Source organism: Rhinopithecus roxellana, chromosome 7 (assembly GCF_007565055.1).
Source record: "Rhinopithecus roxellana isolate Shanxi Qingling chromosome 7, ASM756505v1, whole genome shotgun sequence".
NCBI lineage: Eukaryota > Metazoa > Chordata > Mammalia > Primates > Cercopithecidae > Rhinopithecus > Rhinopithecus roxellana.
Window position 1 is genome coordinate 98642977 of NC_044555.1, and position 16344 is coordinate 98659320.

General features: G+C 39.9%; 1 pseudogene; it reads right to left on the reverse strand.

The window, feature by feature from the left end:
• Positions 1–12171: 12171 nt before the first annotated feature.
• Positions 12172–16123, reverse strand: LOC104668602 (annotated as a pseudogene).
• Positions 16124–16344: the final 221 nt, after the last annotated feature.

Consider the following 16344-nt stretch of genomic DNA (forward strand, 5'->3'; position numbering starts at 1 on the left):
TATTAGCAACTTCTGAATGCAGGGGCTAAATAATGGATCATTCTGAGATGGAGAAAATTTAAGGATTAAAGACATATTTTAATCAGTTAGCTTTTCTTCACTCTAGCAACATCAATTTTCTACCTTCTGGAAAGATTGTTTATTTGCATTTATAGTTAGAACTTCGGTGGAAATTGTAAGTAATATTAATAAATAAAAATTGATTACATGCATCTAAACAACTCTAAGGAACTTGTTCAGGGTCAAAATGCCAGTGGTGTACATATAGTATACCAGTATCTCAATTTATCTCTACAAATTGAAGTTGGGGTATGACCTGGTGGGTCAACAAGATAAGACTGAGTCTAATAACTGTAGGAAGACTCGCAAACTAAAAGGAAAGAAGCTAATAAAGGGCCAAATATCTACACTCTGGTCAGGATAAAGACGGCCACGTTCAATTCTTCTGAATAGTAGTTGTTTTCCTTATGGGTAAAAATCTAATGTCCTTCTACTAAACTATGAGCTTTAATTTCTAGGATTTTACATAGAACAAGTTGTTGCTTCAAAAAGCCTTTGTGAAAGAATATGTCAGCTCCCTACTTGCATTTTATTTTCTGCAAAGTATTAAAAGGCACCATGGACATCTCTATAGCTAATGCTGGGAACATTAATTTAATAAGAACCTGCTAATATTTCTGAGGTTTCCGTAGCAAAGCCCAATACAAATAGTATTTCATTGTATTCAATATTTCTTTGTATCACTTAGAATTTGTTACCAGACGGGGGTGGGGGGGTGGGGGCGGGCGGGTGGCTCACGCCTGTAAACCCAGCAGTTTGGGGGACATAGGCAGGAGAATCACTTGAGCCCAGGACGTCACGACCAGCTCAGGCAAGATGGCGAGACCTCGTCTCTACAAAAAATTTTTTTAAAATTTAGCCGGGCGTGTTGTCGAGCGCCTGTAGTTCCAGCTATTCAGGCGGCTGTGTTGGGAGGATCCCTTGAGCTCAGGAATTTGAGGCGGCAGTGAGCTACAGTCGCACCACTGCACTCCAGCCTGGGCGACAGAGTGAGACCCCGTGTCTAGAAAACAACAACAACGACAACAAAATAAAGTTTGCAACCAGATTAAATGAGAAATGAGGATTCAGGACTTGAGGACTTGGATATTTTGCACAGCTTTGTAAAATGTATACAAATGTGAAATTACTAGAGAGACACTTTTCTCCATTCCTGTTCTTCAAATTGAACTTTCACAAAAACCTGTCCCAAATCTATAACAAAATGCTGAATTCAGACTTTTTGTATGTATAATATATATAAAAATACATTACATGGCTTTCAAAAGTCTGGTGTGCGACATGTATATACTTAACTGATTATTTTTCTGCATAAGTGAAATTGGCAAAGTGCTCTATTCAAAGCAATTCATTAATTTCACGATATTTTATTTTTTAATTATTATTATTTTTTTTTTATTTTAGGGCCCGGCGTGGTGGCTCACACCTGTAATCCCAGCACTTTGGGAGACTGAGGTGGGTAGATCACTTGAGGTCTAGAGTTCAAGAGTAGCCTGGCTAACATGGTGAAATCCCGTCTCTACTAAAAATAAAAAAATTAGCCGGACGTGGTGGTGCGTGCCTGTAGTCCCAGCTACTCTGGAGGCTGAAACAGGAGAATCGCTTGAACCGGGGAGGCGGGAAGGTGGAGGTTGCAGTGAGCTGAGATCATACCACTGCACTGCAGCCTGGGCGACAGAGCGAGACTATGATTTTATATACATATTTATTATTATTTGAGACAGAGTCTCGCTCTGTCACCAAAGCTGGAGTGCTCTGTTGCCCAGGCTGCAGTGCAGTGATGCTATCTCGGCTCACCTGCAACCCCACCCTCCCTCTCGGGTTCAAGCGATTCTCCTGTCTCAGCCACCCGAGTAGCTGAGATTACAGGCGCCCGCCACCGCACCTGACTAATTTTTGTATTTTTAGTAGAGCCGAGTTTTCGCCATGTTGGCCAGGCTGATCTCAAACTCCTAACCTCAAATGATCCGCCCGCTTCCACCTCCCAAAGTGCTGGGATTATAGGCGTGAGCCACCGCGCCCAGCCTTCATAACATTTTTTCCACAAATAAAATTACATTGTTCCTGAAACAATACACTATTTTGCATAGTCAAGCAGTTTTGCATTTTACTAGAATTTATAAAAACGTTGTCAATGTTTATAATATATCTTCTACAGGGTTTCAACAATGTTACATGATTTTGCAGTGCACAATTTGTGGCAGTGAGAAAAGTTCAGTGTAAAAACATTGTAGCTAAAATAGAGCCAAAGCAACATTAGTTAACAGAGATAGATGCCTTGAGAAGAATGATCCCATACTATGTTAACACGGAGCTATGCCAATTTAATTTTGATGGCAATTACTAAAAATGATATGAGTGAGTTTGGTGTAAGAGTCACAGTCATTTAAAAATCTCTGAATATTTGTAGTAACCACCAGAAAAAATGATAGGCAATAGTTTAATCATGCATTTACTATCCCTTAGGTCACAGTCAATATCCTTGATCAGAATAAAATTGGTTAACATGATTTCTTGGTTAAGGAAATCCCCATTTGGGAAAATAGGCCCAACAGGGAAATGAAATGAAGGTCAACTGAGGTCCAATTCAGTATTGTTAAGTTGCTATTTTCACTCCTCCAACAATTTACTATTGAGCTGTCAGTCATTAACGGGAGGGGTTACATCTTACCTATCTGAAATTTTGGCTACCAATATAAGGTTGTTTTCAGTACCACTGAGAAAGACCTTCAGACCAGAGGTTTCCAAATTAGACATGTACATCCCAGGACATGAACAAGACCATGAAGTATGAGAAGGAAAACAGAAAAACTGTTATTTATATTTTTTATTTCTTTTGTTTTTATTTTTTTACTTCGTTTTATTTTTTAACTTTTATTTTTGGTTCAGGGGTACATGTGCAAGTTTGTTATACAGGTGAACACATGTCACAGGGGTTTATTTCTTAAAATTGCTTTATCAAGTTACTACCATAACATTCACTGGCTTAAAGTGTGAAAGCCAGTGGTTTTTAGTATATTCAGATTTGTCCAACTGTCATTATAATCTAATTTTAGAACATTTTCATTACTCCACAGATACCTCATTTCTATTAGCAGTCACCCCCATCCCACCTTTACCTGATCTCCAGGCAACCACTAATTTACTCTTTCTCTATATACAGATTTTCCTATTCTGGACATTTTATGTAAGTGGAATCATATAATTAGTTTTTTATGATGCATTATTTCACTCAGCAGACCATTTTCAAGTTTCATCCATGTTGTAGCATATATTACTACTTCATTGTTTCAATGCCAAAAATATTTAATTGCATGGATATACCACATTTTGATTATCCATTTATCAGCTGATGAAAACTTGGGTTGTTTCCATTTTGGGGTAGTATGGTTAATGCTGCTATGAGCATTGATGCAAAAAGTCTTTGTTAGTACAAATGTTTTCAATTATCTTGAGCATACATCCTTAAACAACATGGGGTTTAACAGTGCTGACCCCCTGCACAGTCAACAATCATAGCGACACAGCAGACTGGTGATTTCTGCATTTTCAACTGAGGTACTGGGGTCATCTCACTGGGGAGTGCCAGATAATCGGTGCTGGTCAGCTGGTGCAGCCCGACCAGCGAGAGCTGAAGCAGGGCGAGGCATCGCCTCACCTGGGAAGCGCAAGGGGGAGGGGAATACCTTTTCCTAGCCAGGGGAACTGAGACACACAACACCTGGAAAATCGGGTAATTCCCACCCCAATACTGCGCTTTAAGCAAACAGGCACACCAGGAGAATATATCCCACACCTGGCCGGGAGGGTCCCACGCCCACGGAGCCTCCCTCATTGCTAACACAGCAGTCTGCGATCTAACCGCAAGGCAGCAGCGAGGCTGGGGGAGGGGCGCCCGCCATTGCTGAGGCTTAAGTAGGTAAACAAAGCCGCTGGGAAGCTCCAACTGGGTGGAGCTCACAGCAGCTCAAGGAAACCTGCCTGTCTCTATAGACTCCACCTCTGGGGAAAGGGCACAGCTAAACAGCAACAACAAAAAAGCAGCAGAACCTCTGCAGATGCAAATGACTCTGACAGCTTTGAAAAGAGCAGTGGATCTCCCAACACGGAGGTTGAGATCTGAGAAGGGACAGACTGCCTGATCAAGTGGGTCCCTGACCCCTGAGTAGCCTAACTGGGAGACATCCCCCACTAGGGGCAGTCTGACACCCCACACCTCACAGAGTGGAGTACACCCCTGAGAGGAAGCTTCCAAAGTAAGAATCCGACAGGTACACTCGCTGTTCAGCAATATTCTATCTTCTGCAACCTCTGCTGCTGATACCCAGGCAAACAGGGTCTGGAGTGGACCTCAAGCAATCTCCAACAGACCTACAGCTGAGGGGCCTGACTGTCAGAAGGAAAACTATCAAACAGGAAGGACATCTATACCAAAACCCCATCAGTATATCACCATCATCAAAGACCAGAGACAGATAAAACCACAAAGATGGGAAAAAAGCAGGGCAGAAAGGCTGGAAATTCAAAAAATAAGAGCGCATCTCCCCCTGCAAAGGAGCGCAGCCCATCACCAGCAACAGATCAAAGCTGGTCAGAGAATGACTTTGACGAGATGAGAGAAGAAGGCTTCAGTCCATCAAACTTCTCAGAGCTAAAGGAGGAATTACGTACCCAGCGCAAAGAAACTAAAAATCTTGAAAAAAGAGTGGAAGAATTGATAACTAGACTAATTAATGCAGAGAAGGTCATAAACGAAATGACAGAGATGAAAACAATGACACGAGAAATACGTGACAAATGCACAAGCTTCAGTAACTGACTCGATCAACTGGAAGAAAGAGTATCAGCAATTGAGGATCAAATGAATGAAATGAAGGGAGAAGAGAAACCAAAAGAAAAAAGAAGAAAAAGAAATGAACAAAGCCTGCAAGAAGTATGGGATTATGTAAAAAGACCAAATCTACGTCTGATTGGGGTGCCTGAAAGTGAGGGGGAAAATGGAACCAAGTTGGAAAACACTCTTCAGGATATCATCCAGGAGAACTTCCCCAACCTACTAGGGCAGGCCAACATTCAAATTCAGGAAATACAGAGAACGCCACAAAGATACTCCTCCAGAAGAGCAACTCCAAGACACATAATTGCCAGATTCACCAAAGTTGAAATGAAGGAAAAAATCTTAAGGGCAGCCAGAGAGAAAGGTTCGGTTACCCACAAAGGGAAGCCCATCAGACTAACAGCAGATCTCTCGGCAGAAACTCTACAAGCCAGAAGAGAGTGGGGGCCAATATTCAACGTTCTTAAAGAAAAGAATTTTCAACCCAGAATTTCATATCCAGCCAAACTAAGTTTCATCAGTGAAGGAGAAATAAAATCCTTTACAGATAAGCAAATGCTTAGAGATTTTGTCACCACCAGGCCTGCCTTACAAGAGACCCTGAAGGAAGCACTAAACATGGAAAGGAACAACCGCTACCAGCCATTGCAAAAACATGCCAAAATGTAAAGACCATCGAGGCTAGGAAGAAACTGCATCAACTAACGAGCAAAATAACCAGTTAATATCATAATGGCAGGATCAGGTTCACACATAACAATATTAACCTTAAATGTAAATGGACTAAATGCTCCAATTAAAAGACACAGACTGGCAAACTGGATAAAGAGTCAAGACCCATCAGTCTGCTGTATTCAGGAGACCCATCTCACATGCAGAGACATACATAGGCTCAAAATAAAGGGATGGAGGAAGATCTACCAAGCAAATGGAGAACAAAAAAAGCAGGGGTTGCAATCCTAGTCTCTGATAAAATAGACTTTAAACCGTCAAAGATCAAAAGAGGCAAAGAAGGCCGTTACATAATGGTAAAGGGATCAATTCAACAGGAAGAGCTAACTATCCTAAATATATATGCACCCAATACAGGAGCACCCAGATTCATAAAGCAAGTCCTTAGAGACTTACAAAGAGACTTAGACTCCCATACAATAGTAATGGGAGACTTCAACACTCCACTGGCAACATTAGACAGATCGACAAGACAGAAAGTTAACAAGGATATCCAGGAATTGAACTCATCTCTGCACCAAGTGGACCTAATAGACATCTATAGAACTCTCCACCCCAAATCAACAGAATATACATTCTTCTCAGCACCACATCGCACTTATTCCAAAATTGACCACATAATTGGAAGTAAAGCACTCCTTAGCAAATGTAAAAGAACAGAAATTATAACAAACTGTCTCTCAGACCACAGTGCAATCAAACTAGAACTCAGGACTAAGAAACTCAATCAAAACCGCTCAACTACATGGAAACTGAACAACCTGCTCCTGAATGACTACTGGGTACATAACGAAATGAAGGCAGAAATAAAGATGTTCTTTGAAACCAATGAGAACAAAGATACAACATACCAGAATCTCTGGGACACATTGAAAGCAGTGTGTAGAGGGAAATTTATAGCACTAAATGCCCACAAGAGAAAGCAGGAAAGATCTAAAATTGACGCTCTAACATCACAATTAAAAGAACTGGAGAAGCAAGAGCAAACACATTCAAAAGCTAGCAGAAGGCAAGAAATAACTAAGATCAGAGCAGAACTGAAGGACATAGAGACACAAAAAACCCTCCAAAAAATCAATGAATCCAGGAGTTGGTTTTTTGAAAAAATCAACAAAATTGACAGACCACTAGCAAGACTAATAAAGAAGAAAAGAGAGAGGAATCAAATAGACGCAATAAAAAAATGATAAAGGGGATATCACCACGGACCCCACAGAAATACAAACTACCATCAGAGAATACTATAAACACCTCTACGCAAATCAACTAGAAAATCTAGAAGAAATGGATAATTTCCTGGACACTTACACTCTTCCAAGACTAAACCAGGAAGAAGTTGAATCCCTGAATAGACCAATAGCAGGCTCTGAAATTGAGGCAATAATTAATAGCCTACCAACCAAAAAAAGTCCAGGACCAGATGGATTCACAGCTGAATTCTACCAGAGGTACAAGGAGGAGCTGGTACCATTCCTTCTGAAACTATTCCAATCAATAGAAAAAGAGGGAACCCTCCCTAACTCATTTTATGAGGCCAACATCATCCTGATACCAAAGCCTGGCAGAGACACAACAAAAAAAGAGAATTTTAGACCAATATCCCTGATGAACATCAATGCAAAAATCCTCAATAAAATACTGGCAAACCGGATTCAGCAGCACATCAAAAATCTTATCCACCATGATCAAGTGGGCTTCATCCCTGGGATGCAAGGCTGGTTCAACATTCGCAAATCAATAAACGTAATCCAGCATATAAACAGAACCAAAGACAAGAACCACATGATTATCTCAATAGATGCAGAAAAGGCTTTTGACAAAACTCAACAGCCCTTCATGCTAAAAATGCTCAATAAATTCGGTATTGATGGAACGTACCTCAAAATAATAAGAGCTATTTATGACAAACCCACAGCTAATATCATACTGAATGGGCAAAAACTGAAAAAATTCCCTTTGAAAACTGGCACAAGACAGGGATGCCCTCTCTCACCACTCCTATTCAACATAGTGTTGGAAGTTCTGGCTAGGGCAATCAGGCAAGAGAAAGAAATAAAGAGTATTCAGTTAGGAAAAGAAGAAGTCAAATTGTCCCTGTTTGCAGATGACATGATTGTATATTTAGAAAACCCCATTGTCTCCAGCCCAAAATCTCCTTAAGCTGATAAGCAACTTCAGCAAAGTCTCAGGATACAAAATCAATGTGCAAAAATCACAAGCATTCTTATACACCAGTAACAGACAAACAGAGAGCCAAATCATGAATGAACTTCCATTCACAATTGCTTCAAAGAGAATAAAATACCTAGGAATCCAACTTACAAGGGATGTAAAGGACCTCTTCAAGGATAACTACAAACCACTGCTCAGTGAAATCAAAGAGGACACAAACAAATGGAAGAACATACCATGCTCATGGATAGGAAGAATCAATATCGTGAAAATGGCCATACTGCCCAAGGTTATTTATAGATTCAATGCCATCCCCATCAAGCTACCAATGAGTTTCTTCACAGAATTGGAAAAAACTGCTTTAAAGTTCATATGGAACCAAAAAAGAGCCCGCATTGCCAGACAATTCTACGTCAAAAGGACAAAGCTGGAGGCATCACGCTACCTGACTTCAAACTATACTACAAGGCTACAGTAACCAAAACAGCATGGTACTGGTACCAAAACAGAGATATAGACCAATGGAACAGAACAGAGTCCTCAGGAATAATATCACACATCAACAGCCATCTGATCTTTGACAAACCTGAGAGAAACAAGAAATGGGGAAAGGACTCCCTATTGAATAAATGGTGCTGGGAAAATTGGCTAGCCATAAGTAGAAAGCTGAAACTGGATCCTTTCCTTACCCCTTATACGAAGATTAATTCAAGATGGATTAGAGACTTAAATGTTAGACCTAATACCATAAAAACCCTAGAAGAAAATCTAGGTAGTACCATTCAGGACATAGGCATGGGCAAGGACTTCATGTCTAAAACACCAAAAGCAATGGCAGCAAAAGCCAAAATTGACAAATGGGATCTAATTAAACTAAAGAGCTTCTGCACAGCAAAAGAAACTACCATCAGAGTGAACAGGCAACCTACAGAATGGGAGAAAATGTTTGCAATCTACTCATCTGACAAAGGGCTAATATCCAGAATCTACAAAGACCTCAAACAAATATACAAGAAAAAAAACAAACAACCCCATCAAAAAGTGGGGAAAGGATATGAACAGACATTTCTCAAAAGAAGACATTCATACAGCCAACAGACACATGAAAAAATGCTCATCATCACTCGCCATCAGAGAAATGCAAATCAAAACCACAATGAGATACCATCTCACACCAGTTAGAATGGCAATCATTAAAAAGTCAGGAAACAATAGGTGTTGGAGAGGATGTGGAGAAATAGGAACACTTTTACACTGTTGGTGGGATTGTAAACTAGTTCAACCATTATGGAAAACAGTATGGCAATTCCTCAAGGATCTAGAACTAGATGTACCATATGACCCAGCCATCCCACTACTGGGTATATACCCAAAGGATTATAAATCATGCTTCTATAAAGACACATGCACACGTATGTTTACTGCGGCACTATTCACAATAGCAAAGACTTGGAATCAACCCAAATGTCCATCAGTGACAGACTGGATTAAGAAAATGTGGCACATATACACCATGGAATACTATGCAGCCATAAAAAAGGATGAGTTTGCATCCTTTGTAGGGACATGGATGCAGCTGGAAACCATCATTCTTAGCAAACTATCACAAGAACAGAAAACCAAACACCGCATGTTCTCACTCATAGGTGGGAACTGAACAATGAGATCACTTGGACTCGGGAAGGGGAACATCACACACTGGGGCCTATCATGGGGAGGAGGGCGGGGGGAGGGATTGCATTGGGAGTTATACATGATATAAATGATGAATTGATGGGTGCTGACGAGTTGATGGGTGCAGCACACCAACATGGCACAAGTATACATATGTAACAAACCTGCACGTTATGTACATGTACCCTAGAACTTAAAGTATAATAAAAAATAAATAAATAAATAAATAAATAAATAAATAAACAAAAAACTTTCAACTCCCTGAAAACTTGACTACTAATAGCCTATTGTTGAGGAAGCCTTGCTGATAACAGTTGATTATCACAAACTTTCTATGTGATATATATTATATACTGTGTTATTACAATAAAGTAAGCTGGAAAAATAATATTATTGAGAAAATTATAAGGGAGAAAAAATATATTTGCTATCATTAACTGGAAGTAGATTATCATAAAGGTCTTCATCCTCATCATCTTCACATGAGTAAGCTGAGGAGGAAGACAAGGAAGAAGAGGGGTTGGTCTTCCTGTCTTGGAGTGGCAGAATTGGAAGAGGTGAAGAGGAGGTGGAGGAGCAAGAACATTCATTGAAACTTTTATTGAAAAAAAGTTCTGCATATAAGTGGACTTGTGCAGTTCAAACTGATGTTGTTCAAGGGTCAACTGCACACCTTAGGAGTAAAATTTCTGAACCACAGGGTAACTCTGTGTTTAACCATTTGAGGAACTACCAGACTATTTTCCGTAACAACTGCACCACTTTACATTTCTACCAAGAATGTATGAGGGTTTACATCTCTTCACGTTCTCACCAACACTTGTTATTTTCCATTTATTTGATTATATCCACCTAATACGTGCACAGTGGTATCACATTGTGAGTTTGATTGATATTCCTCTGATGACTAAAGATGTTGAGAACTTTTTCATGTGTTTATTAGCCATTTATATGTCTTATTTGAAGAAATATCTATCCAAATTCTTTGGACATTAAAAAGTGTATACTTTGGCCAGGCACGGTGGCTAAAGCCTGTAATCCCAGAACTTTGGGAGGCCAAGGTAGGCGGATCACCTAAGGTCAGGAGTTCAAGACCAGCCTGGCCAACATGGTGAAACCCTGTCTCTACTAAAAATACACAAATTAGCCAGGCGTGGTGGCAGGCGCCTGTAATCCCAGCTACTCTGGAGGCTGAGGCAGGAGAATCTCTTGAACCCAGGAGGTGGAGGTTGCAGTGAGCCAAGATTGCGCCATTGCACTCCAGCCTGGGTGACAGAGGAAGCTTCCATTTAAAAAAAAAAAAAAAAAAAAAAAAAAAAGGACATACTTCACTATTATTTTTACTATTTTATTTTTTAATTGGCACATAAAATTGTATGTATTTATTATGTACAAAATGATGTTTTTTGTTTTTGTCTTTTGAGATAGAGTCTCGCTCTATCACCCAGGCTGGAGTGCAGTGGAGCGATTTTAGCTCACTGCAACCTCCGCCTCCCAGGTTCAAGCAATTCTCCTGCCTCAGCCTCCCGATTAGCTGGAACTAAAGGCATGTGCCACCACGCCCAGCTAATTTTTGTATTTTTAGTAGAGACGGGGTTTCACCATGTTGGCCAGGCTGGTCTTGAACTCCTGACCTCAGGTGATCCACCCACCTCGGCTTCCAAAGTTCTGGGATTACAGGCATGAGCCACCACGCCCGGCCCAAAATAATGTTTTGAAGTTTATATACACTACGGAGTGACTAAATCTAGCTAATTAACATACACATTACCTTACATAGTAGTACTTTTTGTGGCGAGAACATTTGACATTCACTCTCTTAGTATTTTTCAAGAATACAACATATTATTGTTAACTATATTCACCATGTTGTACAATAGATCTTTTGAACTTACTTCCGACAATTTTGTATTCTTTGACCAACATCATCCCAGCTCTCTCCCGCAACCACCCTGACTCTGGTAACAACCATTGTACTTTCTAGTTCTATGAGATCAACTTTTTTAGATACTTCATTTGAGTACAATCATGTGGTATTTGTCTTTCTGTGTCTGGTTTATTTCACTTAACAAAATTTCCTCCAAGTTCATCCATGTTACTGTAAATGACAGGATTATCTTATTTTTAATGGCTGAATAGTATTCCATTGTGTATATATTCCATATATCCATTCATCTGTTGATAGACAATTAAGTTGATTCCTTATCTTGGCTATTGTGAATAATCCTGCAATAAACATTGGAGTGAGTATTCTCTCGTCACGATCTTGTTTCCAATTCCTTTGGCTATATAGGCAGAAGTGGAATTGGCAGATCATATTGTAGCTCTATTTTTAATTTTGGGGGGAATCTCTGTACTGTTTTTTATCATGGCTGCACTAAATTTACATTACCACCCACAGTTTGAAATGGTTCTCTTTTTTCCACATAGTCGCCAACATTTATCTTTTGTCTTTCTGATAGCAGTTATTCTAATAAGTCTTAGGTGATATCTCATTGTGGTTTTAATTTGCATATCCTTGATGATTAGTGATGTTGAACATTTTTTCATATACCTGTTGACCTATTTGCCTGTGTTCTCTTGAGATATATGTATTCAGGCCCTTTCTCCATATTTATTTATTCATTTATTTATTTATTTTTATTTTTTGGCCTTCCCGATTTTATTTGGGGCACAGCTGGGCGAGGGCCCTGCATCTAGAAGAAGGTGTTGGGCCTCTTGGTGGTGAAGCGTGGCTTGTGCTGACGGCGCAGGACCCGGTGGGGCAGCGGGAACTTGACCTTGGAGTCGTGGAACTGCTTGAAGGACGGCGGCTGCACTTGCCGGCTGCGATCTTCCTCCACCTTCATGATCTGGATGGATTGGGCCTGGTCGCAGTGCCGGGCGCTCAAGACTCGGTAGCACTGGGTGACAGCGCCTGCGATGGTCAGGTGCTGGTATTCCCGATAAAGGTTGTGGGTGCGGCTCAGGGAGTCACAGCGCAGCCAGATGCGGAAGTTCTTCACCCGCAGAGGGGACTTCTCAAACACCCGCCCAGAGTAGGCAATCTCCCCTGAAAACTTATTCATCTTGTTTAATTGAGATACGAAGTACCAGAAGCTGGACTTCGAGACGACATGATTAGGTGCAAAGATTCGCATGAGGTAGAGGGGCGGTCTGTGGCATTTGGGGGTGGGCGGGTAGCGACCCAACACTTGTACTCTCCTAGTGTGTCCTATGCCTTCAGGGAGTCCTCTCCGAACTCGCCTCCACCCGCAAAAGGGCTTTTCTCGTTTTAAAATCAGATTATTTGTTTTCCTGCTATTGAGCTGTTTTAGTCCCTTTATATTTTGGGTATTAATTCCTTATCAGATATATACTTTGCAAATATTTTCTCCCATTATGTAGGTTGTCTCTTCACTCCGTCGATTGTTTACTTTACTGTGCAGAAGTTTTTCAGTTTGGTGTAATCCCATGTGTCTATTTTTGCTTTTTTTTGCCTGTGCTTTGGGTTCATATTCAGAATTCAGTGCCCAGACCAATGAATCTTGCTTCAATGTCATAGAGCTCTTCTGCTACGTGTTCTTCTAGTAGTTTGATAGTTTGAGGTCTTACAATTAAGTCTTTAATTCAATTTGAGTTGGTTTTTGTATAATGTGTGAGATAGGGTCTATTTCCATACATATGGATATTCAGCTTTCAAACACATTTATTGGCAAGACTATTCTTTTCCCATTATGGTATTCTTGGCACCTTGGTCAAAAATCAGTTCCTTTGCCCATTTTTAGATTGGAGTATTTGTCTTTTTATTTTTGATATTTAAGAGTTCTTTGTATATTCCGGCTAGCAGTTTCTTGTATTTAGATTTTTTTTCATCTTGTTTTACAACTTCTAATTTTTATCATGTTTTACAATGAACATAACAGTACAGTAATTAATGTATATTACCTATAACTAAATTTGGGGGGGTTGCTCCAGGTTAGGAGCCTGCAATTAAAAGTCTAGAGACCTCTGCTTTAGACCAAAATTATTTTTTCCTCTCTCATCTGTTTGGTGTTTGTGAGAAGGCGAAGCCGAGTATGCTAAAGACAAACTTCAGCTCTTACTTCTTGTAGCTACTGGCCTATTGATCTGTACCTGGCAAGGGAAAAGTATTTTATGTTATGCTAAACAATTAACACATATTGCTTAGGAAACCCTAAATATGACAAACAAGGAAGGGTGGTTAAAATGTAAGTGCTTACCATATTAAAAAAAAAAAAAAAGCCTAGCACATAATGACTACTTCAATAAATACTAGCCTAGGTAAACATCATCATTATTTTTATTCTACTGATTAGGAGATAAAGAGTCATGTTAAGTAATGTTAAGTAACACAGCTAATGAATTGTAAAACTGGGATCTGAATTCAGGTCTGACTGCAAAGCCCGTTTTTTCCCATGGGACACTGTGTATTAGTCAAACTACAGGTCAGATTTCTGCAGTGAATGGGAAGTTGGACTAGATGACTTCTCTTCCAATTCTGAGACATTATGAAAACATTTGATGTAAAGAAGCATTCAGGTCTGTGTCGGTGGTGATTTTCATAGCTTATAAACATCTAGAGGCAAGAACCATTTTGTCTTACTTCCTTTGAGTAATACCCAGTGACATGTATAAATGGAATTAATAACTGTCTGTGATGGTGATATGCCAAACATTGACTTAAAGCTGATTAATGCAGAGATATAATTATTATTTGGGAGTTTTTATTATTGTTTATCTAATAATCAATTAGATTTTATTTATACTTATTATAGTCAGAATGCAAATTTATATTTATAATACAATTTGTATTTCTACTTATTCAAAGTAGATTTCATTAAAAACCCTGAAAGACAATCTAGGCAATACTATTCTGGACATTGGGAAGGGCAAAGATTTCATAACAAAGACACCAAAAGCAATTGCAACAAAAACAAAAATTGACAAGCGGGATCTAATTAAACTTAAGAGCTTCTGCACAGCAAAAGAAACTATCAACAGAGTAAACAGGCAATCTACAGAATGGGAGAAAATATTTGCAAACTCTGCATCTGACAAAGGTCTAATTTCCAGCATCTATAAGGAACTTAAACAAATTTACAAGAGAAAAGCGAACAACCCCTTTAAAAAGTGGGCAAAGGGACGGGTGCGGTGGCTCACACCTGTAATCCCAGCACTTTGGAAGTCCCAGGCAGGCAGATAACCTGAGGTCAGGAGTTTGAGACCAGCCTTGCTAACATGGCAAATCCCTGTCTCTACTAAACATACAAAAATTAGCTGGGCATGGTGGCAGGTGCCTGTAATCCCAGCTACTCAGGAGGCTCGGGCAGGAGAATCACTTGAACCCGGGAGACGGAGATTGCAGTGAACTGAAATCATGCCACTGTACTCCAGCCCGGGGAACAGAGAGAGATTCAATCTCAAAAAAAAAAAAAGTATAATAATAATAATAATAAACTGGGCAAAGGACATGAACAGACACTTTTCAAAAGAAGACGTGCATGTGGACAACAAGCATATAAAAAAAACTCAATATCACTGATGATTAGAAAAATGCAAATCAAAACCACAATAAGATACCACCTCACACCAGTCAGAATGACTATTAAAATGTCAAAAAATAACAGATGGTGGTGAGGTTGAGAAGAAAAGGAAACTTACACTGTTGGTGGGAGTGTAAATTAGTTCCACCATGTGGAAAGCAGTATGGTAATGCCTCAAAGAGCTAAAAGCAGAACTACCATTTGACCCAGAAACCCCATTACTGGGTATATACCCAGAGGAATATAAATCATTCATTCTACCATAAAGACATATGCACACAAATGTTCATTGCAGTACTATTCACAATAGTAAAGACATGTAATCAACCTAAATTCCCATCAATGACAACCTGGATAAAGAAAATGTGGTGCATGTACACCATGGAATACTATGCAGCCATGAAAAAGAATGAGATCATGTCTTTTGCAGGAAAACGGATGGAGCTGGAGGCTATTACCTTTAGCAAACTAACACAGGAACAGAAAACGAAATATCGCATGTTCTCACTTACAAGTGGCAGCTAAATGACAAGAAGTTATGAATACAAGGAAGGAAACAACAGACACTGGGGTCTACTTGAGGCTGGAGGGTGAGAAGAGGGAAAGGAGCAGAAAAGATAGCTATTGGGTACTGGGCTTAATAACTGGGTGATGAAATAATCTGTATAACAAATTCCCACGACACAAATTTACCTATGTAACAAACCTTCACATGTACCTAAAATAGGAGTTTTTCTCTTTTTTTAAAGAAAAAAAAAACCACTAAATGCCCATAGGTTCCCCATACGCAGAGTGACACTTGCGGGATGCTCTGTTTTCTGTATCAGAAATAGCCCTTTAGCTCCTGGCTCCTCTCCAAGGAATCTACTCCAGTGGGACTCTTTATTCACTGCCTCTTACCACACCTTGTCTTCTCCCCAACCCATGCCTTTCTTGATGCTTTCTGCCAACTCTCTGCCTGCCCATGCACCTTCACATCCTGCCATGCCTTGAACACTAGGTATAGACGCACTACCTCCCCAGGGCTTTCCCTGCCCACTTCCCTCAGGATCTTACCTGCTTCTGGATCCACAGTCCCTTCCTGGCTTGTTTCCTGATGCATTCTAACCTTTCCAGCTGAAACATAAACACCCAGAAAGCATAGACAAATTACTGTGGTCTGAATGTTAATATTTCCTCAAAACTTGTATGTTGAAACTTCATCATCACTGTGACAGTATTAAGAGATGGGATCTTTGGGAGATTATTAGATCATGAGGGCTCATGAATAAAAGAGGGCTCTTATAAAAGAGACTTGCAGGATCCCCTTTTCCCTGCTGCCAT